We start from the raw sequence: 24,739 nt of genomic DNA on the forward strand, positions 1-24,739 counted from the left end.
TACAAATAGTTATGGCTTGGAAAAACCTGATGGATCCATGAGGCTAGGATAAGCCTTATGGACCCAACTTTTTAGATGAAGGAACGGGTACATACGCACACAATACACGACCACTGATGGATCCGTAAGGCTTGGAAAAGTCTTGTGGACCCAACTCTTTAGATGAGTGAAGGGGTACATACGCACACAAGACGCGGCCACTGATGGGTCCATGGGGCTTGGATAAGTCCTGTGGACCCAACTCTGGCCACTGACCACATGAGGGAACGGGTACATACGCACACAATACACGGCCACTGATGGATCCATGGGACTTGGTAAAGCACTATGGACCCAACTATGACCACTGATAAAAACGTAACTACACTAGCGTTATAAGAGCTAAACATTGCTACCTACCATACAAGTGCATTGGTTTAGTGCACTTCCGGTTGCTACTGAGCGGACATGTTTGTGCGGACCTGTTCTCCCAAACTGGTAAGCAAATTACTGTTTTTACGTTATTTTCATTTTTACGTTACTATTATTATTATTATTATTATTATTATTATTATTATTATTATTATTATTATTATTATTATTATTATTATTATTATTATTATTATTATTATTATTATTTTTTTTTTTTTTTTTTTTAAACATTGATCTTAACTGATCACTGTGACTTTATTGCTTTTATCGTTATATATGCCTATATTTGTGTACAGCACTTTGAGCTACATGACATGTATGAAAGGTGCTTTATAAATACTTACTTACTTACTTACTTACTTACTTACATAGATGTCAAGCCAAAACGGATTATATGGATGATGATTATGGATGATAAGGTGCGTTTCCACCAGACTATGTTGAACTTCTTTTAAAAAATAAAATCTTTTTCCTCCTTTTTTCTCCCCTCCCAATGTTAGTCGTTATGCCAATTCCCAATCCCCTTCCTGGTCGTTGCGCACTCTACCCCCTACGTCGGTCTGGGAGGGCGGAGACTATCACATGCTTCCTCCGATACATGTGTACCCAGCCCACCACTTCTTTTCACCTGGCAGCGCGGACTCTCACTGAGAGAGTGTAACGTGTGGAAGGTCACACTACCTCTCTTAGATCCTTCCCGCGCTGTGCAGGTGCCCTGACCGAACTGTAGGAGTCGCTGTCCACAACGACCCAGACCCACCCACCGGCTTCCCTCCCGCTAACTCTGCCAATCGAGCCAGTATGATGGCCGGCCAAGCCGGAAGCAACACTGACAGCTGGATTCGATACCAGTGATCTCCTGGTTGTTCCCCACCTAGGTTATCGAACTATTGCGCAACTGCAACTAGAAACACTGGCCTGGCCTGCTTCTAAGTTCAGTGGCCTGACTGCATAAAATATATATATATTTGGATATTTTTGTCATTTTTTTACTATTATCTGGCGCGATCCAAATGCACTTGAGTGTGTATATTGATCCACGCCACAATATATCTCTGGCGGAGGAATTTCCTCGATGCACCGATCGCCACTTCCGGTTTGGCGTGAGTGTAACTCGCCCGACCATCCACCAGGCGGCGGTATTGAGGCATTGCAATCTCAGACAGGGTGCCGCTGCAGTCCGGAGGGAGGCTGGATGAATTATGAATGCCATGGCGAAAAAATTAAATATTGATCCCAAAAACTATTTACGCCGTTGTTGGCGTTCAACACATGGAGGGCAATAACGACTTACGCCGTTTATGGCGCACAATGTGTTAAGGTCCTGGGAGCGTGAACACTTTGTGCAACCAACATGTACTTCCGCGTTTCTCTGATTGGCCAGCGTTCTCCTTCGTGAATACCAGCCGCTCTACGCTCGTTTACCCCCTCATGAGCAGTGATGCCACAGATTACTTGTAAAAGTAATCCGATTACTGATTACTGATTACTCCTTTAAAAAGTAATCCAAGTTACTTTACTGATTACTTGATTATCAGAGTAACTTAGTTACTTTGAAAGTAACTAGGTTACGAAGTCGTCGTTCCCCCAACAGTTTTTTTTAAACGCTTTATTGAAAGTGCATAAATTGTTTTTAACTTGTTTCTCTGCACATAACGTAAATTGTTAAACTAGTGCTTCAGCTTCTGTACCATCAAGTATGGTAAAGCAACAGTCTATGATGCTCACAGCATTAGAGCAGCCAGCCAGTGGTTTTACAAAACCAGTGTATCCATTCACATCTAACAAATGCAGGCTGAACTATTCAATTATATCAACTGTAACTATTAAATTGTTTTTATAAATGTCTCTCTATAAACATACAAGCAGTCTCTCTTTAACATGTAAATTAACTGTAAATCTGGCAAATAAGAGCTTTTCTCTCTCTCTCTCTCTCTCTCTCTCTCACCCCTCTCTCTCTCACTCTCTCTCTCTCTCTCACCCCTCTCTCTCTCTCTCTCTCTCTCTCTCTCACCCCATGCCTCTTTCTCTCCAACCCCACCCAGACAGCCTACATCTCTAATATAATAATAATAATAATAATAATAATAATAATAATAATAATAATTATTATTATTATTATTATAATATAATCCCTTCTCTCCCTCTCTGTGTGTATGTGTGTGCGCGTGTGTGCGTGTGCTTGTGCTTGTGTGTGTGTGTGTGTGTGTGTGTGTGTGTGTGTGTCTCTCTCCCCTCTCTCTGTCACTCGTGTTCTCCCACCTGAAGAACTGTGGGAGAGCATTAGAGCAGCCAGCCAGTGGTTTTACAAAACCAGTGTATCCATTCACATCTAACAAATGCAGGCTGAACTATTCAATTATATCAACTGTAACTATTAAATTGTTTTTATAAATGTCTCTCTAGTCTTCTTGCGGTTTCACTTCGTTTAGACAAGCGTTTTGGGGTGGAATTCTCAGACGAATGCAACGGTGCCCTGCTGTCAGACGATTGGCGCATATGTCACATGACGTGCTGTGAAGACCCGCCCTACTCTGCCTCTGATTCGCAGACTGTGGATGGGGAATGTGATTGGGCCAAAGCAGAGTCACTCACAGACAGAGAGTCCAGTCACGCCGCGAGGACACATTCTTGTGTAACCCTTTCACTGCCACACCACGTCACTCCCAAATAAGAAAAACAGCTCAAAAATGTATTTTTGACTGTCGAAAACGAAATAAAATACTGCATTCCGCATGCATTATGAATTTATGATGAGATAGTAACGAAATAGTAATGCACAGCCACTTGGACAAGTAACTGCAATCAGATTACTGGCTTTTAAAGATTAACGCGTTAGATTACTATTTTCGGGGGAAAGTAATCAGATTACAATAACGCGTTACTTAGTAACGCGTTACCGGCATCACTGCTCATGAGTCACGTGAAACACTGCAGACCACTGATTGGTCAGAAGAGAGACGCGTCACTCATTGGAGGCTCTCCACCAAAACAGAAAGCCGCCATCTTTAATGTCTCGCATAGGGGATTTCATTTGCAGCAGGAACGAGTGCAATAAACAAAAATGGATACAGTCACTGTGTATTCTGCCTCATTTATTGATGAAACAAAACCGACATCAACACAATTTGCCACAGAGCGGAGAGTTTAGTCTCACAAAAAGATCGCTGACTTGTTAAGCTTGTTGTTGTTGTTAGGTTAGGTGCCAATGTTGTGCTAGTGTTTTAGCATGGCTATCGTACATAGCGTGATCAATATAACTCGCTATTGATTGTTTGTACTAGTAACTAATGGTTAATGCTAGTAGAATAGACACAACGTGAGGTAATCACCATCCGTTTTAAACCGGTTATTACCTAATGCTAGCGTTAGCAGATAGACGCGAGACTGGTGCCGTTACAGCTTGTTAGCTTAATGCTAACGTTAACGTTAGCAGATAGACACGAGAGCCTAGGTAACGTTAAAGCAATGAGAGGTAGCGTTAGCAGAATAGACACAACGAGAGTCTCGTTAATGTTATTATTGATTGAATGAAAACGGTGTTTTACTCTGGCTTGCGCCTAGCTCGCGGACATAAGATAGCTATGCTGGAGCTCTCAGCTGTACACAGGGAGACAAGTACGAACGAGCGTAGAGGGCTGGCCGATCGCTGGCCAATCAGAGAAACGCGGAAGTACATGTTGGTTGCCGAAAGTGTTCACGCGTCCTGGGATGGGGGGGGGGATTCTGTGTTGTTTGTGATGTCATTATTATTTTGACTTGATACACACACACACACACACACACACACACACACACACACACACACTCAATGTTCAATGCTATTGGCTGTCCAGGGGGCGTCAATGAAAACAAAGTGTTTGGTCTCGTTTGGTTGTTGAGGCTAAATATGCCAGTTCCTATGAGTCGTATGGAACTATTGTTAACAGTTCTACTTAAAAAATAGTGAAGAGACAACGGCCAAATCAGCAGACGGGTCTGGTGTTAGTGTGTGATGTTCTCATTTCACCCTCATTTCAAGTCTGTCACGAGAACCATTTCCCGCCTCCGCCCCTCACTCTCCGACACCTTAGTGGAAACACTCATTCATGCCTTTGTCACTTACCACCTCGATTACTGTAACGGAATCCTTCTTGGTGCCTCCAAGAAGGTTCTGGATTGCTTACAGTACGTCCAAAACTCAGCTGTGAGGGTCCTCACACGCACCAAACCCTGGCAGCAGATCACCCCCACCCTGCAAAAACTCCACTGGCTCCCCAGCAACTACCGAATCCCCTACAAGATCCTCCTCACCTACAAATCACTGCATGGATTGGCCCCTTCCTACCTGACCGACCTACTCCACCCCTACACTCTAGCACGAGGCCTCCGCTCCTCCAACTTCGACCTCCTCACCATCCCCCCCACCAGGCGTTCCACACTTGGAGACCGAGCTTTTTCCGTAGCTGCCCCCAGGCTGTGGAACTCCCTCTCCCCCTCCATCCGAGGCTCTGACACCATCAACCTCTTCAAAACCCACCTAAAAACCCACCTGTTGCCCTGCTCCCAAGTAGCCAACCCCCTTCCCCCCTGACTATTTTATTTTAAGCTACAGATCCCGTTGTTTTTTTTGTTAATTTATTTATCATTATTATGTTTTTGTTACTGTTTCGTCCAATGCTTCCTTTTTTATAATTTTTTTTCCTGTTGTTACTATATATAATATATATTCATATATATATATATATATATATATTTGTACCCCTTTTTTTTTTATATTTTATTTTTTTATTATTTTTTAAACAAACATAAACAAACATGACAACACACGATAAGATATACAAGCATTAATTAACAGTGCATATCCAATGAAATTACCATTTAGTCAATTGTCTTATACAGGATATACCCCTAATACCTGTTATCTAAAAACCTACACACATATGCTCTAGCTCGTACCCCCCCCCTCCCGGACTCCCCATTGGATAATCCAACCATTATAACTAGCTTTTATTCTCTCCACCACTTCTAACCACATTGTCATTTTGGATTCATTGAGACCCAAAATTCTTGCTGTAGATATTTCTTGATAAATAACATCGAGATATGTCCAGACCTTCCGGCAAATTTTTTCCGGTTGAAACCATTGTGATGCTATCAGCTTTTTAGTACCCTTTCTTTTATATAGCTTCTCTCTCTTTGTAAAGTGTCCTTGAGTCTGAGAAGGCGCTTCTCTCTTTAACCTCTTAACTCTTTGAGTGCCACAAGCTTTCCCCATCTGCAATGGCTAGCGCCAGCTTTTCTTGACCATTTTCACGATATTTCACGATCTTTGTGGAGCTATTGTATATTCTATATTATAGCTATGGAGACAATAGAATGGCTCATTTGACAGACACTATTTCTAGTCCAAAATGTAAAAAATAAATAGAAAGAGCTTGGTTTAGTCCGGTAAAATAAGACTGTGATCGTTACAGAAACATGTTTCAGTTTCGGTAAAATAGACGTAGAATATACCTTACCTTAGCCAGAAGCCAGGTACTCCAAAAAGAATAATTCCAATGATCCCATCTGCGATCGCGATTACTCGTTTATATGTAATTACTCGTGTTTACGGGAAACTATAGGTTTTGAGGTAAGCAGATCTCCTAGCGATTGCTCTGCAAGAGCTCCTCCCCCTCAGAGCGAGTCTTGACAGAAAGAGATATGTCTGAACTGGACTATCAGAGTTCAAAAGGTAGGCGATACTGCCACCTGGTGAGATTCGATCAGCATTGCAATTCCAACGTAGGCAAATGAGCCAAGGACACCTAGAATGATCCGGCTGACCACTTAGAATGGGGATCAAAGGAAAAAGATCTAGCGTTGGCAGTGAAACATGAGATATTACATGTTTGGCCGTCAATGAGTTAAGCCCGACGGGTCCGGTACCGGACCCAAGCCATAAATCCATCTCCACAGATGGATGAATTAATGTTTTGTTTTTCTTTCAAATGTAGCCAAGAGTGGCGGCTAGGTGGCGTAGCGAAGATTGCGCTCGTCACCAATGCAAGAGACTCCGGTATCGAATCCCAGTCTCAGTATTGCCTTCGACTTGGGCCGGCCATCGTACTGGCTCATTTGGCAGTGCCAGCGGGTGGAAGTCGATGGGTGGGGATTAGACGTTGTGGATGGCAACTCCTACAGGTCGGTTGGGTGATGCCTGTACAGCAGAGACAGGAAGTATCGGGGGCAGCGTGAGCCTCCCACGCGTTACTCCTCGCCACTGAGAGTCCGCGCTGTCTGGTGAAAAGATGCGACAGGCTGCCTCCTCGTGTACCGGCTTCTATCCTCACTACAACCGACCAGTGGGGGGCATAGTCTAGCAACGTTCAAGACAGTGGAGGGGAGAATTGGCAATACGAACTTGGGATGGGAGAAAAAGTTTGTCGTCCGCAAACTTCACTACGGAGTTGGAGCTGAACTTGGCCACACAGTCATGTGTGTATAGTGAATACAGCAGGGGGCTCAGAACACAGCCCTGGGGGGACCCGATGCTCAGGGTGATGGTGTTGGAGGTCTGACCCCCCACCCTGACTGCCTGGGGCCTTTTCACTCAGAAAGTTATAGAATATAGAATATGAGGCCTATAAATGACCTTATTATAGCCAACTTGCACATCTATGGATCGGGCCAAATCTACTCTTTCCAATGGCAGAGTTCAATTTGGATTTAGTATCACCAGGCGTGCATGAAGAACCAAGAATGAAATCTACTGTGAATAGTCAGCTTTTTATTTTTGCGACAGGTCCGCGAAAATATGATCACATTTCAAAAACTAAAATCTCACTAATAACACTTTAACCTAATTGGTAAACAAACATAATACAAATACACTATGACTGCTGTTGTGATATGGTTAGGATGTTTACTCTTGGATACATTTGGAGAAAAAAATTGCTAAAAATCATAAATGACAACAGGGATTTTAAAATCAGCTTTTAGCTGATCGCCAAAGATGTAATTGGCGAAGGCGACTGTATTTCATATCCCCACGATATAGGCGGGGTAAGGGCCCTGAGATGGCTATGGTCTTACCCGTCTCCCAGAGTGTCCAGTAATCTATTAAAATCCTCTTTTATCAGTGCTGATGCATCAGCTTTGATATCATTGGCTCCAATATGAACCACCAGGGAGTTATGACACACCTCAGACAACAGACTAGGTATCATAGTGTTAACTCACTGGAGGCCAAACCCGAGATAGTCCGGGTTGCGTCTATTCTTTTACCAACTAACTTGCATTTTTCCGCGATCTGATTGGCCACTGACGTTTCTGGTCATGTGACATGTGCGGCAATCGCGTGACGCCTGTTTCTGCGCCTATTTCCGCCTCTAACAGCCTGCAAACTACCTACCACCTACCTCACTGGTTAAGCTTAGGCGACTCTTTCGAAGTTGGTTAAGGTTAGAGTTTGGAATCAGGGCTGGTGTTCTATCGCCCTGCTCTAAGACAAACTCTAACCTTAACCAACTTCGAAAGAGTGCCTAAGCTTAACTAGTGATAGAAACAGGCGTCACACGATTGGCGCAGATGTCACATGACCAGAAACGTCAGTGGCCAATCAGATCGCGGAAAAATGCAAGTTAGTTGGTAAAAGTATTGACGCGTCTGGGTTAACTCGCCAAACCCGAGAAAATCTGGGCTTTAATCCATATTTCTTTTATTCGCGATATCCATTCATTTTTCATCCATCCAGCCTGACGTTATCATTGGGAATGGGTCTGAGCTCGCAAAGGGCAAATACCGCCGCCTATCGTCTCCCGGATGGTATTGCACATCATTGGATTGGATTGGTTCGGACTGTGCAACAAAAAAATTGTGTCCGGTCCAGGTTTTACTTCTCGGGGATGCAGCTACAGTAGATTAGCATTGACTGTGGGGACTGGGAGCAGCGTGGATCTATGTGTTTTTGGATGTAACGTTGGATCAATAAACGCGATCAATATTTGGAATGGCGATCAGGAATTGGATTAATCTTTTTGCATGACATCAGATGTGAGGTAAGGCCTTTATGTTACGAGTCTTGGGGTAATCAGATGTTCCTATCACCACCATCGGAGCGTGTGTGTGTGTGAGTTTCGTGCCGACCAAAGTATGGAGAACCGATTTTTCAGACCCCGCTGCTCTTTGTGCATAAGTACACATATAATAGCGATAATCTAGTGTTTATTTAAAAACTATTCATAAATCAAGCGACAAATGGCACGATTTCTAAGGAAATACATTTAAGCTCGATTTGCTGGGGTTTATTGAGATGAGACAGAACGCTCAAGAAATATCCATCACGGTATAAAATGGAAATGTATGTATGAAAAAATTATCTGTTTCGTGCATGTTGACTGGAAGCAACTCATTGATGACCACTGTGGTGTTATTTAGATCTATTGCTATTATATTTTATATGTTTTATGCACTCGCAAATAAGTCCTTTCCTCCATTGGATACAGCGTTGGCCCAGAAGGGCATCAGCAGAGGGCGCTGTTGGCCCTGAAAGAGTTAATGTCCGCCACTTTAGCACCAGAGTAGCACCTTGTCTCGCAGCCCTTCACAGAGACATAGCGGACAATTGAGTCACCTATAATAAGAGTGTCCGAGACAATAGGGGACAAAGTAGGAACAGGAACAGCTCTGTCGCTGAGAGCTGCAGCTGAGTCCAGCACGTCGCTGGGGGAACCCCCATTGACGATGCTGGCAGCGGGAACAGGGATTTCCTTGATGACGTTGATGAAGTCACAAATTGCCTCAGCTGTGTCCAATACTCCGTTGGTCAGTGGGGGCGAAAGCTGCAGCCGGCTGGTTGAGGGGACATGCTCGGACAGTAGGACAACAGGGGGCGGGGGGTTCTCCGTTGGGAGCGTTTAGTGGATTAACGGGGTCGAGGGACAGGAACGCTTCCTAGTAGCCACCTGTGCAGGCGGTGGTGTTGGACCGGTTTGACCACATTCCCTGTGGATAGCTTGGGGGGAACCCGTCACTGTCCCAGAGCGGTGATCCACAGACTGGAAAGCCAGCATGGGGAATTCCTGCAGATCCAGGATGTTGTATCTGTTCTCCAGCTGGATCCCCTAGGGCTCTCGAGAGTGTGACTTACCGGTATGTTTTCCCCTGCCAGCAACAACATCGGTCCAGCCCTTCACACGCTTACGCCAAGGAGTGGAGGTGGCACGAAGCCTGGGCCTAGCTCCCAGGAGTGACCAGGGATCCCCAGGCTGCCCGGGAGCCTCCGGAGCCCCGTCTGAGCTAGAGAGACCGAGGCTAGCCCCCGGGGGTCCGCTTGTGATGCACAGAGACCATGGAATGGTGGTGTCACTATCCGAAGGAAGAGGACCCATGGAGCTGGCTGACAGGACAGCGATTATTTTCGCCTGTGTTGTGGAGATTGTTGAGATGTTTTCTTTCAGCTTCGAAAAAAGGTAAGGTTGCTGCAGGACTCACATATGGCCGTCATGTTGTTACAGGTCATTCTCCTAGTTCTCTTGCTTGAAGACAGGGCTGCTTAAAACTGCAGGGCTGGGGCTAGCTGCTGCAGGGCTCGGGCTAGCTGCTGGTAGCTAGCTGATGCAGGGCTGGTGGGTAGCTGCTGGTAGCCAGCTGCTGCAGGGCTGGTGGGTAGCTGCTGCAGTGCTGGTGGATAGCTGCTGGTAGCTAGGTGCTACAGGGTTGGTGGGTGGCTGCTGGCAGATAGCTGCTGCAGGGCTGGGGCTAGCTGCTGCAGGGCTGGTGGGTAGCTGCTGGTAGCTAGCTGCTGCAGGGCTGGTGGGTAGCTGCTGGTAGCCAGCTGCTGCAGGGCTGGTGGGTAGCTGCTGCAGGGCTGGTGGATAGCTGCTGGTAGCTAAGTGCTACAGGGTTGGTGGGTGGCTGCTGGCAGATAGCTGCTGCAGGGCTGGGGCTAGCTGCTGCAGGGCTGGTGGGTAGCTGCTGGTAGCTAGCTGCTGCAGGGCTGGTGGGTAGCTGCTGGTTGCTAGCTGCTTCAGAGCTGGTGGGTAGCTGCTGGTTGCTAGCTGCTTCAGAGCTGGTGGGTAGCTGCTGGTAGCTAGCAGCTGCAGGGCTGGTGGGTAGCTGTTGGTAGCCAGGTGCTGCAGGGCTGGTGGGTAGCTGCTGCAGGGCTGGTGGATAGCTGCTGGTAGCTAGGTGCTACAGGGTTGGTGGGTGGCTGCTGGCAGATAGCTGCTGCAGGGCTGGGGCTAGCTGCTGCAGGGCTGGTGGGTAGCTGCTGGTAGCTAGCTGCTGCAGAGCTGGTGGGTAGCTGCTGGTAGCTAGCAGCTGCAGGGCTGGTGGGTAGCTGCTGGTTGCTAGCTGCTTCAGGGCTGGTGGGTAGCTGCTGGTAGCTAGTTGCTGCAGGGCTGGTGGGTAGCTGCTGGTAGCTAGCTGCTGCAGGGCTCTTGGTAAAAAATATAAAAATTCCAAAGTCCAAATCTGACCGGATTGGTGGAATGACCCAGCTGCAGGGCTGGTGGGTAGCTGCTGTTTGCTAGCTGCTGCAGGGCTGTTGGTCCACCAATCCACAATGAAAATCCTTACTCAGGGTTGAAAGAATGGCAGGGTGAAGGACATCTGCTGAGGAAGGACAGGACACTTACTGAGAAACATTGATTCATTAATTTCATATTAGATAATGCCAGTGCAAAAAAGCTAACAAATCTTTATCAAATGCTGGAGGGAGATATGTTTTTAATTATTGACATTCCGGTGAGGATTAGCATTTTATGCTGCCTGATGCCACAGATTGTCATAGCCTTGGTGGAGGTTGTCTTTGCCTGGGTGGAGGTTGTCTCAGTCTGGGTGGAGGTTGTCACAGCCTGGTTGGAGGTTGTCTCAGGCTGTCTTGGTCTGGTTGGTGTGTGGGGTGGCAGCTGTCTTGGTCTGGGTGGGGGGCTAGAGGCTGTCTTAAGTCTTTGTGGGGGGGCTAGAGGCTGTTTTGGTCTGGGTTGGGGGTGGGCTAGAGGCTGTTTTGGTCTGGGTTGGGGGGTTAGAGGCTGTCTTGGCCTGGGTGGGGGGCGGCCTAGAGGCTGTCTTGGTCTTTGTGGGGGGCTAGAGGCTGTTTTGGTCTGGGTTGGGCTAGAGGCTGTCTTGGTCTGGGTAGGGGGCTAGAGATTGTCTGGGTGGGGGGCTAAAGGTTGTCTTGGTCTGGGTGGGAGCAAGGTTAGAGGTTGTCTTGCTTTGTGTGGGGGGCAGGCTAGAGGCTGTCTTGGTCTGGGTGGGGTGCGGGTTAGAGGCTGTTTTGGTCTGGGTGGGGGCGGCTTGAGGCTGAATTGGTCTAGGTGGGGGGATATAGGCTGTTTTGGTCTGGGTGGGGGGCTATAGGCTGTCTTGGTCTGGGTGGGGGGCATGCTAGAGGCTGTTTTGGTCTGGGTAGGGGGTGGGCTAAAGGCTGTCTTGGTCTGGGTAGGGGAGGGGCTAGAGGCTGTCTTGATCTGGCTGGGGGGCTAGAGATTGTCTTGGTCTGGGTGGGGGGCGGGCTAGAGGCTGTCTTGGTCTGGGTGGGGACTAGAGGTCGTCTTGATCTGGGTGGGGGGTGGGCTAGAGGCTGTCTTGGTCTGGGTGGGGGGGCGGGCTAGAGGCTGTCTTGGTCTGGGTGGGGGGCAAGCTAGAGGCTGTCTTGGTCTGTGTTGGGCGCGGCTAGAGGCTGTCTTGGTCTGAGTGGGGGGCAAGCTAGAGGCTGTCTTGGTCTGGGTGGGGGGTGGGTTAGAGGCTGTCTTGGTCTGGGTGGGGGGGCAGGCTAGAGGCTGTCTTGGTCTGGGTGGGGGGCGGGCTAGAGGCTGTCTTGGTCTGGGTGGGGGGGCGGGCTAGAGTCTGTCTTGGTCTGGGTGGGGGGCGAGCTAGAGGCTGTCTTGGTCTGGGTTGGGGGCAGGCTAGAGGCTGTCTTGGTCTGGGTGGGGGGCGGGCTAGAGGCTGTCTTGGTCTGGGTGCGGCGGCAGGCTAGAGTCTGTCCTGGTCTGGGTGGGGGGCGGGCTAGAGGCTGTCTTGGTCTGGGTGAGAGGGCGGGCTAGAGTCTGTCTTGGTCTGGGTGGGGGGCGGGCTACAGGCTGGGGTCTGATGATTTCAGGGACAAAGGCTGAGTGGGGGAGGAGGCAGAGGTTTAGTGATTCACATGCAGTGCAGAAGGCCTCTCTGTACCGCCCGCCCCTCCCCTCCCCCAAATCCCAGCGGCACAGAGGGGAATTGATGAAACGAGCAGGAAGGCCTAATTAAAGGCTCTCAGCTCAAACGCATTGATGTATTACATCTATTATGCCACAGTTCGATAGGTCTACCAGGCCAGCCCTGCCGCGGCCACTGAGCCCCGCCAAACAAACTGAATAAATAATGGCAGCTGAGGGAGAGGGGAAGAGAGAGAGAGAGAGAAACAGAGGGAGAGAGAGAGAGACAGAAACAGAGGGAGAGAGAGAGACAGACGAGAGGAAAGGAGCACAAGTGGTCACTCGCCGAGATGCAGTGTCCCATAGCAACAGCCGTGCTAAATAGACCCAGATATTTATAGGTACCTAAGGCTCCATATACATTCCATACACCTGGCAGTGAGGCGAGTGGAAGCGGCCAGTGTATGGGAGGAGATTGATATGTGTGTAGTTGTGTGTGTGTGGAACTGGATCTCTAGATGGCAGAGAGGTGAAAGCTCCGCTTGCCATGTGGAGTGGCTGCAAGAAACACAATATGTGGAAATAATGAACTTTACCCGCAGAACAAGGGAAGATCCCACGATCGGTCCGTGGGAGGTTCTCGGGACCGGTGGCACACGGGAGGAGAGAGAGAGACTACAGAGAAAAAAAACTTGGCACGTAAACATTTAAACATGTTTAATGCAGCTGTCGAGGGCGGGACGGAAATTAAAAAGAAGTGGAGGTGGTACAGTATATGAGCCAAGGACATTTATCTAAGAATGATATGCATCATGTATGCGATTTTTGTGTGTGTGTGTTTGTGTGTGTCTGTCTGCACGTCTGTGTGTCTATGGCTACTGTACGTTCACACTGCCAGCTGTAGTGCTCAATTCTGATTCATTGCCCAGATCACATTATTTAAAAAATCTGTCCCAAGATCAGATTTCAGTGTTAACTGGTCACACTTCTGATTTGACTCACATGCACAGATAAACAATAACCAAGATTGATTTAAACATGGAAGACACTGAAGTCACAGTTTACATTTTAATTCACAAGTTGATGGCAGTGGAGGCCAGCTAATTCGTGAGCAGATGATAATGGGGGTGAGGAGGAGGTGAATGAGAGCCATTTGTTCTTTCAATATGCTTTCAAACACAGACCGGTTATGATATGTCCCCTCAAGTTTTCCTTGTACAGAAGTATCACCCCAAATACTTGTAAGGTAAACACCTCACTGTCCCTCCACTGACCACCTCCATCACAGCTGTCTGTCTTCCATGTTTGTATTCACAGCGTGACTCCTGCAACAGAATTGTGATGAATGTCAATCTAGAGTGACGTAAAAGTTGCAGGAATTATGACACGAAAGTTGAGACTTGAGTCGCATTGCAAAAAAATCAGACCTGTAGGGGAGAGTGGGGTGAGCAGTGCCACTTTTGACTTAAAGTGCCTTTAAAGCAAGAGGATTACAGTAATGCCCCCAACTAAAATATGTACATATAGTTTAGGATGTTGTGCATCCCTGGGGACAATCACTTTGGATCTTAAATAAACTGTTTCAGAAATATAGCTTTTTTTTTCTTTCGCGTTTTGTGGCACAACGTGCCCCCGGTGCGGGGTAAGTTGTGACATTAGAGAGAATCCACTGGGGTAAATTGTGCCATTGATAATTTTACGGAAAACAGATAATTTTAATCTCAAAAGCGGTAAAAGCATCCTGCAGATCTTCATCTCCTTTCCAACCCGACGTATAGTCTTCCCCTGTTGCACCTCTTTCACTGCTCTTTCCAAATTCTCAAGAGGAGTTGAAACCCTGTCTGTCTTCCGTTTGTATATCTGCGTGACATGATGGATTTTGGTCTAAAATTAAGAATATCACATAGTTTTAGTGATCAAATGCAAGAATGCAATGTACAATAACAATAAAATACAATAAAGTAATATATATAGTTAATTAAATAAGTTGGGGCAACTTAACAAAGAGAATATCTGGCACAACTTAACCCAGGCCCTTTGGCACAAATCACCCCAAGCCTACCATTTTGAAAAAAATGCATCCCCCAGCTGTGTTGAGCTAGCATCATGCTAACGGTGTAGCTTACTAAAGCACTAAAACATGTGTGAACTGTTTTCAAAGTTGTGTATAATTGTTCAAACACGGCAATCAAAAAACCTTGATCATACAAATTTTACTTTGGAGGGCAAAAAACTGTTTTTTGAACTTAAATGTGCTTACCTCTCAAGCCAGGTGTCTCCCTTCTCTGCAGGTTGAGTGAAATGGATGCCTCTTCAAAAATATGTTGTCACATGACCAACTTCTTCTATGGTTTTCTAGATAACAGGGGTGGAACTACATGCCCCTTGGCACTACTCACCCCACTCTCCTCTATCTGATGTAGGACTCAAGTTTCAAGTTTCAAGTTTCTTTAATAGTTGTCATACAGAAGTACAGAATACTTTTATACAAAATGCTTCTTACTGTTACGCTCCAGAGACTGTGCAAGACAAGATAAGTATGAAATAAAATAACATAGTATAGCAAGTAAAGCAAGTAAAAAAAAAAAAAATGCTTCTTACTGTTACGCTCCAGAGACTGTGCAAGACAAGATAAGTATGAAATAAAATAACATAGTATAGCAAGTAAAGCAAGTAAAAAATAAAAATAAAAATGAGGTCACAGTGTTCAGTATAGACATATGTACAATGTTCGATGCAGAATAGACGTAACTGAGTTACCATATAATATACAATACTGTGCAGTGTACTAATACAATACTATATAGTGCAAGGCAGAAATGGGATGAGGTGCAATTTAGGTACAATTTACAGTTGTAGTGCAAATCCTTTATCAATAAATATAAAGTGTGTTTGTGTGGTTTAAGTGAGTGGGTGCGTGTGGGTGTGTGTGCTGTGTGCATTTGATGGTTGTTGCATAGTGTTTATTGTTCGTTTAGCAGCCTGATGGCCTGGGGATAGAAGCTTCTTTTGAGTCTTTCTGTGCTCGCCTTAAGACTCCGGTATCGCTTGCCTGACCGCAGCAGTTCAAAGAGGCAGTTGTTCGGGTGGCTCGAGTCCTTAATAATTCTCTTAGCCTTCCCCCTGCACCGCTTGCTGTAAATGTTCTGGAGGGTGGGAAGCCCCCCTCCAATTGTGCGTTCGGCTGAACGTGTCACTCTTTGTAGTCTGCTACGGTCTTGTGCAGTGCTATTCCCAAACCAGGAGGTGATGTTGCCAGTCAGGATGCTCTCTATTGTACATGAGTAGAAGTTCCTATGGATCTTCTGACTGACTTGGCACTTCCTTAGGCGCCTGAGGAAGTAGAGGCGTTGTCGTGCCTTCTTCACAACACTGTCAATGTGTGTGGTCCATGTCAAGTCCTTGGATATGTGGGCTCCGAGGTACTTGAAACTGTTCACTCTCTAAACCGGTGCCCCGTCGATGCTGAGGGGGCTGTAGTCCTTGACCCCCGACCTCCTGAAGTCCACAATCATCTCTTTTGTTTTGCTGACGTTCAGGGAGAGGCAGTTCTCCTGACACCACTGTGACAGATTCTCTACCTCTTCCAGGTAGGCCCTCTCGTCGTTGGTAAAGATCAGGCCCACCACTACTGTGTCATCAGCAAATTTGATGATTGTGTTGTTGTTCCGCTGTGCCACGCAGTCATGTGTGTACAGGCAGTAGAGTAGGGGGCTCAGAACACAGCTCTGGGGGGCCCCTATGTTGAGCGTGATGGATGAGGAGGTGCAGTTGCCTGCTCTTACCACCTGGGGTCTGCCCGTCAGGAAGTCCAGGACCCACTGGCAGAGGTCATAGTTCAAGCCCATGTCCCTGAGCTTGGCTATGAGTCTGGAGGGGACTATGGTATTGAATGCTGAGCTGTAGTCGATGAACAGCATTCTCACATAGTTCCCCTGCCTCTTGTCCAGGTGTGATGCTGCTGTGTGCAGCACATGGGCTATGGCGTCCTCCGTGGACCTGTTGGGGCGATATGCAAATTGCAGGGGGTCCAGGTTGATGGGGAGGGAGGAACTACATATGAACGTAGCACAAATCCAAATTGAAAAGATCAGATCCCATGTGATTTGTGCTGCTCACATTGTTATGAAAGAATCAGATCTGAGTCACATTAAGGTCCCTAGAGTTTGCAGTGAATTATGAAGATCTGCTTTTAGCTTTTGTGCCCCAGAAACATGGAATGTTTTGCAATTCACTTTAAAACTCAATTCATGAGTATCTATTTGTTAACTTTCAAATTACTTTGGGTATGCAATCGACAGGCGTTTTATGCTAAATGTGCCCGCCTGTTAAGATGTTAACAAACCACTTCACCACAGTCTATATTGTTTTCTTTGTATTCATAATGTGTTGTATTTCTCAACATCATTGTAAATGAGAGCTTGTTGTTTAAATAAAGATTCAATTAATGAATAAATGAATCAAAAATCAGATTTGGGCCACTTTCGTCTGCAGTGTGAATGAAGCCTGTGGGTGTGCATTTATCCCATTTGCTTGTGTACAGCTGTGAGTCAAGGTCACTTCAATGTCTTGTCTCCCTTCACTGATTTTATAAGCCTCCACATGTGGTGATCACGTGGTAATGAGATACAGAGCTGTAAATACGTGCCATGTCATTTGTGGCCAAACCACAGGAAACATGTAAAGCAAAGGGAAGAAGAAGTGAGAGAAATCTGTGAGGTGAAAAACACTAAACAGGTTAGGCCCCCATTTTTAACGTTCGCTCGTAAAGCGCCAGTGTTTTGGTTTTTGACACGTTGGTATAAATCATACGCATTCTTGTTAGCAGAGGAAGTGGAATTCAATGAGGTTCCAAACCACGTCTCTGAAAATAATCTACGGTAGGCACATTTATTTTAGAACCATTTTTGTAATATTCTCTTTACATTCAGACAGGTTATCAAGAAGTCTGCACGGACTGCCAGTTAGTGTACCTTGTGTATACTGCACCTTGTATATACTGTTTACTTTTACTCTTATTTCTCATAGTTTATATATTCAGATTAAAATTCTTTATTGCCTATATGTATTGTAACGTATAATATAACCAATTACAGACCCTCATTTATACCTTTGTTTACACTGTTTATAAAAAATGTATATTCAGATCTAATTGTATTGCTTATGTCTTTCATCTATTACCCTGCCCATACCTGTACCTCCCCACTCCGCCATGCTGCTATGACGTCTGCATTTTCTTAAGAATCTTAAGAATACTGATAAATTAAACTCAAGTAAAAGATACACTACAGAGAAAAGTCACTTGTCACACCTCATCTGAATTATCCTCATTCAATGGTGACATCAAGGTAACAAAGTGCGACATAGAGATGTCCCAACAGCTCTTTTCAGGTTTGCCGGGTGTGTCTAGGTGAGCCCCATGCCTTGACTTGAGAAAAGGTTCGACACAATATCCCACTCAGTCCTCCTCAAATGCCTCTCCGACAACCTAGGCATCACCGGTACAGCTCTGTCATGGTTTCATTCATATCTCACAAATAGATCTCAGTTTGTCAGCGTCAGCGGCTTATCCTCCCCCCCGGCCCCAGTCAACCACGGTGTCCCCCAGGGCTCTGTGCTGGGTCCCCTACTATTCACCATCTACATGCTCCCTCTCGGTCAGATTATACGTCACCACAGACTCAACTTTCACTGTTATGCTGATGACACTCAGCTCTATATCAGCACCTCACCATCCTCCCAGCTCCCCCCACAGTCTGTAGTCAACTGCCTCCACGCTATAAAAACCTGGATGGCAACCAAATTACTTAAACAGCAAAAAGACAGAGCTCATGGTTGTGGCCCCCAAGGCACTGCTCGGGAAGGTTGGAGATCTCCTCCTCCACGTTGACGGCTGTTCCATCTCCCCGTCTCTCGAAGTCTGTAACCTGGGCGTCACCCTTGACTCCACACTTTCATTTCACTCCCACATCAAATCTGTCACCAAGTCTGCCTTCTACCACCTCAGGAACATCTCCCTTCTCCGACCCTCACTCTCAGACTCTGTGGCTGAGACCCTGATCCACTCATTCGTCACCTCCCGGTTGGACTACTGTAATGAAGTCCTGTTCGGGGTACCCAGCAAAGCCCTGGACAGGCTCCAGTATGTCCAGAACTCAGCTGCCAGGGTTCTCACTCACACCAAGCCCTGGCAGCACATCACCCCCACCCTCATCCATCTCCACTGGCTTCCAGTCAGGTTCCGCATCACCTTCAAACTCCTGCTCCTCACCTACAAATCCCTCCATGCCCTCGCCCCCCTGTACCTGTCTGATCTCCTCCACCAGTACACTCCATCCCGGAACCTACGATCCTCTGATCTAGGTCTCCTCTCCATCCCTCGCACCAGGTTACGGACTTTTGGGGACGGAGCCTTCAGCGTGGCGTCCCCTGCCCTCTGGAACTCTCTCCCCCCCGAAATCCGCAACGCCCCAACCCTGGACACCTTCAAATCCGCTCTAAAAACACACCTCTTCACCAAGGCTTTCCCCATCAGTTAGTTTTAGATTAAATTAAGTCCATTATCCCCTACTTTCCCTCATCCCCTCTCCCCCCCCCCCCCCTATTTTCCTTGCCCTATTTTTTGTCCTGATTGTAAAGCGACCTTGGGTTCTATGAAAGGCGCTATATAAATTTGATCTATTATTATTATTATTATTGACAGCCTTGGACTCAGACGACTGCAGCCACTAAGTCTTATCCAGGGATGAGAATATAGCACTCCCACAAGGGGGGGATGGTATAAACGGTATACGGTATGAATTTGCGCTACGGTATGGATTTTGACTATACCTTGTGACCGGTAGACTAGAGCAGGTAGTCACAGCAATAGCAATGACGTTAACGTTACTTGACGATTCACTCAACGTTTGCAGTGGTCGTTGCATAGTGTACTGAGTTGTACTGAGTTTTTCTCCACTTGCTCACGGACCTTGCCATATAGTTTTGGCATTTAAATTTGGCTAAGGAGGCTGAGAGGAGACTTGCTTTAGCGCAGCAACGGGCTAACGTTAGCCGCTAAGCAAACGTTCAACGTGACTCCGCGGCACCAGTTCCATTGGTGAGGAAAGGGGGGGGGGGGGGGGGGGGGGGGTTATATTGATGAGGCTTGACAACAGAGGTTCAAAGATAACTTCATATTTATTTGCTATTCGTTTCTTTATATCGCTTTATCCATCGGGCTGCTCCCGTTTCCAACTCTGTGTGTTGACAATAATGACATCCTAGTGTGATATCATCAACTACGGCAACTTAGGACGCTCAAACTCAAACCTATTACATCACGCTCTCTCGCTCTCTCTCTCTACATTGTCAAACATGTACACTAAAGTTAAGTTATGTTGGAGTTGTATTGTGTTTGAGTTGTTTGAGGGAAAGAAACCCCTGTCCTGCTGTAGTTTTTATTTTCACTTTGTGCCACTTGATTTGATTGTATTTCATGAAAAACGTGTTTTTCAGAGATGGAAGTAACTTGAGAAAAGGTTTTGCATTTTTCTATTGCAGTTTTGCACAATAAATGTTCTTAAAATACCTCTGTACTATGTGAAATATGTCCTAGTAATACAAGAGTGCAGTAATAGCTGCCATTACCCCTTCAGAAGCATTTATATAGACATTTTAAGATAAATGAATATACCGTGATATATACTGTTACCGTCTATGCTTCAAATTATACCGTCCGTGATATACATTTTAGACCATACCGTCCAGCCCTAACTCCCACATCATGCACCAGGATATCCGGAGCATCCTTGGCCAACTTCCCGGGTCTCCTGTACTCCAGTGCTTTGGCCCCTGTTACCATCCAGGAGGAGCAAGACGACATGGTTGACTTTGCCAGTTCTGTAGCTTCCTCTGCCTCTGCTGAGCTGCCAGTGAGAAAGCAGCGAGCTGGTTTCCCAGATTTTTATGCAGATCTACATTTTTACTTTTCCTGGGGTCAAACACAAAACCTAATAAGACAAATAAAACGCAGACAAAACAACCACATCAAATTAAACTCTGAAAAGAATAACAATATTCTTTCTTGCAAACATCTTCCTATACATATTTGTAAGCACTTACTTAATATATATACAAAGTAAAATCTTACAACATATTCATATATTGTAAGATTTGTCATACTGTATCATGTATATACCCCCCCCCCCCCAAAGAGGGCCCTTAGGTGTTTCTTAAAGCTTTTGAAGTAACATTTATGTTCATATGGCAAATAGAGTTGATACCAGTGTATTTTTGATTGATTATTAATGGTTATTCAACAGTATTTTAGCATAATACTAGTTACTAATGTGTAAGGCCAAACAGACCCGACCAATTTGTTTATTGAGAACACAGCCCCCAACTGTCTCATCACAGGTTAAACTGGTCATCCACGCACCTCGAAAGAGCCAAATGCAAATGATTTAATCAGACACACACTAGCCACACACACACACACACACGCACACACTAGACACACACACGCACACACTAGCCACACACACACACACACACACACACACACACACACACACACACACACACACACACACACACACACACACACACACACACACACACACACACACACACACACACACACACACACACACACCCACACACACACACACACACACACACAGAGAGAGAGAGACACACACATACTCAGGTGACACCCACACACACACAGAGAAACTCTGTAAGGAAGGCTCTGAGACACCCCTGATCACAATACCACTGTCTGATTGAAGCCTGTTGATCAAAGGCCGTGTGACAAGACCAGCTCATCTTGAAAATCTGGGCCAACAGTTTAGATATAAAAATGATGTCTGACCATTGGTAGGGACTCAGTCTAGTCGAGGCTGGGTCAAAGATGGACTTGTTGTTGCTGTGCTGTGGAACCTATGCTTGTATGCTGAATAAATCACCTTTTCACCAACTGGGCCATTGCCTCTGAAAACAATCTCCAGTCTGAATTCTTTCGGGAAACTCACAAAATCTACTTCACTTTATTGTGTGTTTATCTAAGCTCATCACGGCTGCATTGACGATGAAGGCGATTTCTCTTCCAGTGCCTCCAATCTGCCCCAAGCATGACGGCATGGTGGGTGACCTGCTCCTTTGGCTGTCACAGACCACCCTGACTGAGGCCCAGAGGACCAGGCACCTCACCAGACTTGTTGAAGGTATTTTCAGATCTCGCTTTGACAAGGCCAAGGCTGCCTTCCACGCAGCAGAGGTAGAGAAAGTCTGCCACTTTCAACACCAGCCAGCTGAGCCTCGTCTCTCCTCCCACACAAACACTTTTACCCGCCTGCCCCTGGCGCCCTCTGGTTTCTCAACTGCTGCGTCCCTTGCCAGCATTCCAGCCGCTATCCCAGCCTCTGAGAGTTGACCGCCTGCCAAGTCCCAGAGGTTGGCTCCTACCTGAAACAACCTGCCTCCAGAGATGTCCATGCTCCCACAACAAAATAAAGAAAGATGAATTACATTTTCTTGAAAGAGCACTATTCCATTGAAACTCACTTTCATGAATCCTGCCTGATTTCCTTGTTTATCCTATTTTCTTTCAGAGTCTGCCACTTCCACTGACCTGTAATTTTAGAGATCATCCTCACCTGTTCCCCCATCTGCTTGTTATCGAATCACCTGTCTTCCTGCTTGTTATCCAATCACCTGTCTTCCTGCCCATAATCGAATCACTTGTCTTCCTCCCTGTTCAGCTGCACACCTGTTTCCCCATTTGTCTCTCTAGTATATATACTAGTCAGATCACCTGTTGCTTGTTTCCTCATTAGTATCTCTAGTATATATACTAGTCAGATCACCTGTTTCCTCATTAGTCTCTAGTATATACTAGTCAGATCACCTGTTGCCTGTTTCCTCACTAGTCTCTCTAGTATATGTACTAGTTAGATCACCTATGTTGTTTTCCAGATCATCATTGACATTGCCAGTTTCTGTATCAACTTGCCTCCGTCCTGTGGCCTGGTTCTGCTCTGCAAGTAAGCTATTTTCTTTTATCTCTGAAAATGGTTTTGTATCTCTGCCTGTTGGACTTTATTTTTGGAATTTGGACTTAACTGTTTTTGGAATTGTCTCTTCCGTCTAGTAAAGTTGTTCCTTTTTGCATACTCCTGCCTCCAGTTTCTAATTCTGCATTTCAGTCTCTGATCCATGACACTCACAAACACAACTCCCGCCATCTGTCCCTTACTGCTAGCAGCGTTTCTGAGGTGGCAGTAAATTCCAGTCACAAGTATAACCCCTTCTCTCTTCATCCCTCCTCATTGAGCTTGAGTGGCTGAGATCAGATCTTTCTTGCTGTCCAAAGGCAACGCCGCTGGTCGGCAAAACATTCAGCCCCAGTTGTCACTCAGGTACGGTAAGTCATGCTGGCCCTGTCCCCTTGAAATACGAGCAACCGAGTAACAATGTTCATCAAACAGTGCTGAAATTTGGGTGCTGCAGTGTTGAGTGCATAGTAGTAAAGACATATGTGAGTCGGCACAGTCTAGGCCGTCTTGTTAAGGAGCTCACGATTCCTCAGAAAACCCCAAAATGTTGCGCAATTCAGAAATAGGTCGAAATGGAGATATTGGCCATTTTGAGTGCTTTGAAATGTTCTCTATATGTCTCCTTATTTGCAAAACGTAATACGACATGTAAATATGTTAATTATTGTTCTGACAGTATTATTTTCCTCGTTGTGTGAAAAAACTACAGTTGCGTCGGAGGGGAGTGGCTACTGGCTAAGTACTTTCTGTCTCAGGTGTCGCACATAAATGAGGAGAGGAGACACACCAAAATCCATTCTGAGACAACGGGCCCAGTACTTTGTTGGTGGTGTGAAAATATGCAGAGAAACATTAATATCTTTGGAACCGTTTGTGTTCAATTGTATCTGAATCGGGAGATGATCTTCTCTCTGTCACAATTGAAAGTGTATTTCTCCGTCACATAAAAGCTGGCTGGCAGTCGCATAGAATCGACCCCAGTACGGACTCCGCAAGTCTGTAAGCTTGCGCATAATGGAGTATAGAGAGAGGGCTCGCGGACCGGTACCTGGCTGTGTATAATTTGGTACCGGGCCGCAAAGAAAGAATAAAGTTGTTTAAAAGGAAATGTATTTTATTTTCATTAGTCTTCCGAGTATTTAACTTTGAAAAATTGCCACTTCCGCCCGTGCCTCACTCTTTTTCTTAAAATAAGTCTCCTGCCATAATGCTCTGTGTAATTCACTCACAGTCGTTGCAGCAATGTGAGCGGAGAAGTTCAGCCGATCGTCAAGGACTACACCAAGGTTCTTGGCGGTTGGGGACGAGGCCACGGCTACATTTTCCACTGTGATGGAAAGGTCGGTCAACGGGTGTAACGGGGAAGCCCGTGGGTATGTCCACAGTCACGGAAACAGGTGTGTTGACGAGTGGCTGTGGCAGTGCGGGCTGGTAAGTTAAACTCACTTCCTCATAACAGGATTAACAGACCCATAGGTACGGTAGTTAGGAGTGAGTTCACTTCTTAGTGCAGCGGCCTGTGTCGTCGCCCGCGGACGCGGGAGCCCCCTGTTCGACTCCCCCTCGGGACATTCTCATTTAACATCAAACACAACGCAGACCCAGTATGATCTGTCACAGTGGTGCCCAGTGACCCGGATGTCCTGAGGGGCGTGAGTTTAGGGCAGTGAGTGTAACGGGGAAGCCTGTGGGTATATCCACAGTCACGGAAACAGGTGTGTTGACGAGTGACTGTGGCAGTGCGGGCTGGTAAGTTAAACTCACTTCCTCATAACAGGGTTAACAGATGCATAGGTACGGTAGTTAGGAGTGGATTCACTTCTTAGTGCAGCGGCCTGTGTCGTCGCCCGCGGCGCGGGAGCTCCCCTGTTCGACTCCCCCTCGGGACATTAACATTTAACAGCAACACAACGCAGACCAATATGATCCGTCACACGGAAAACACTGTTTTCCTTCAGTTTGAGGTGGAGATGTCAGACAGACAGGCTGAGATTAGCTCAGAGACATGGATATCTGAGGGAGGAAAGGAGAGGAAGAGTTGAGTATCATCGGCATAGCAATGATACGAGAAGGCATGAGACGTGATGTTACCCAGATATTTGGTGTAGAGGGCCCTGGGGTACACCCGTCCAAAGGGGGTTGGGGCCGACATGGTCCCTCTCCATGATACTTGGTAGGAGCAGTCGTCGA

The sequence above is a fragment of the Notolepis coatsorum genome, assembly GCF_963971535.1.
Source record: "Notolepis coatsorum genome assembly, chromosome: 2".
NCBI classification, from domain to species: domain Eukaryota; kingdom Metazoa; phylum Chordata; class Actinopteri; order Aulopiformes; family Paralepididae; genus Notolepis; species Notolepis coatsorum.